The sequence below is a fragment of the Sprattus sprattus genome (assembly GCF_963457725.1).
Source record: "Sprattus sprattus genome assembly, chromosome: 3".
In the NCBI taxonomy this organism is placed as follows: Eukaryota; Metazoa; Chordata; class Actinopteri; order Clupeiformes; family Clupeidae; genus Sprattus; species Sprattus sprattus.
Window position 1 is genome coordinate 58675301 of NC_137922.1, and position 1804 is coordinate 58677104.

The window sequence follows — 1804 nt, forward strand, 5'->3', positions numbered from 1 at the left end:
CTGAATCAGATGCTCCCACGCGCCATTCCGTCCGCTCAAGTAAAGCTTGGATGTGTCCATTACCTCCTTTCTCGCTCTGTCCCTCCCTCCCTCTCTCCCTCCCTCTCTCTCTCTCTATCTCTCTCTCTCTGTCCCTTTCACTCTCTCTGTCCCTTTCTCTCTCTCTCCCTCTCTCCCTCTCTCTCCCTCTCTCCTCCTCGTGCAGACGTTCAAGCCCCTGGAGGGGAAGGTGGTGCTGGGCTCCATCACAGCTGTGGAGTTCTTCTCTCCGACCGCCGACTCGACTTCCTTCCTTTTCTCTCTCTCTCTCTCTCTCTCTCTGTCTGTTGAGATGATAGTGGAGATGCCTGGGAGTGTGGGCGGAACACCTGACTCTTCCAGGCCCGGTCGACAGGAGCCCAACATGTGTAGTCGGGAGAAAGGAATATTTGTCAGGCACATTAGCACACGGAGGGGGGTTCCCATTGTGAGCCATGGGTCTGCTGGAGAGAGAGAGGAGAGGTGGGTGGGGGGTGGTGTGTGTGTGTGTGTTGGGGGGGGGGGGGGGGGGGGGGTGGGAGTTGTGGCTGAGTGGCGAGTGTTTAGGTTTTTTGTTGTTTGTTTTTTTTTTGCCGAAAAGCTCCTGGCATTCCCTTTCTCCTTTTCAGGGCGGAAGTTTGTGTGGGAGGCCATACGTGGAGCTCTACCCACTCACGGGGCATCAACAACACCAGAAGGAACCCACGGGACCTGGAGCGTCTCTCTCTCTCTGTCTCTCTCTCTCTGTCTCTGTGTGTCTTTTGAGGTGAAAAAATGCACAGCCTAAGCAGAATCCACATGCCGGCTGAGACAGGAGCACAATGTTGGGGAAGAGGAGGTCCTTTGGTGGTGGCAGGCGTGTGGGTTGCAGGATCCTGCTCTCCTGAAGTGCTGTTCAGGAGGGAGGAGGGGTGCAGTGTGTGTGTGTGTGTGTGTGTGTGTGGGGACATGGGGGGGGGCATCTTTTAGGGGTTAGGGCGCAGGGGGTCGGGGGGAGCAGAGCTGGCTCATCAGTACTTTTCAGATGTTTCGAGGCGCGGTCATGCAGGTGAAAGCCCGCCACACTGACGCCCTCCTACAACAGAGATGCCATGCCGTATCCCTGGTCCTTGCACAGCTGTCACACACACACACACACACACACACAACACACACACACACACACACACACACACACAGCAGTGGTCTGACTGATTTTGTACACAAGTGGCTCACATTGTGCATGTGTGTGTGTGTGTGTGTGTCTGTGTGTGTGTCTGTGTGTGTGTGTTGTTCAAACAGTTCAAACGGAATGACCCCTTTGATCTGTATAGTGGGAGTGTATGTCACCGTTCCGCAGAATTAAATAACGCTGAAAATAAACACCTCGACCAATCAATCCACTGTTTGTCATTTTTTAAATCTTGATAATCAACACCAAATGAACTACATACTACTGAGGTTAAATTTAAATCAGAAATTCAGCACCAGTGTGTTTGCCCTCTCTCCCTCCCTCTCTCCCATTCTCTCTCTCCCTCTCCCTCCCTCTCTCTCTCCCTCTCTCATTCTCTCTCTCTCCCTCCCTCCCTCTCTCTTTCCCTCTCCCTCCCTCTCTCTCTCTCCTCTCTCTCATTCTCTCTCTCCCTCCCTCTCTCTCTCTCTCTCCCTCTCTCTCCCTCTCCCTCTCCCTCGCTCTGCTCCGCTCTCTCTCTCTCCCTCTCTTTCATTCTCTCTCTCTCTCTCTCTAGCTCCCCTCTCTCTCTCCCTCTCTTTCACTCTCTCCTTCTCTCTCTCTCTCCCCCCTCTC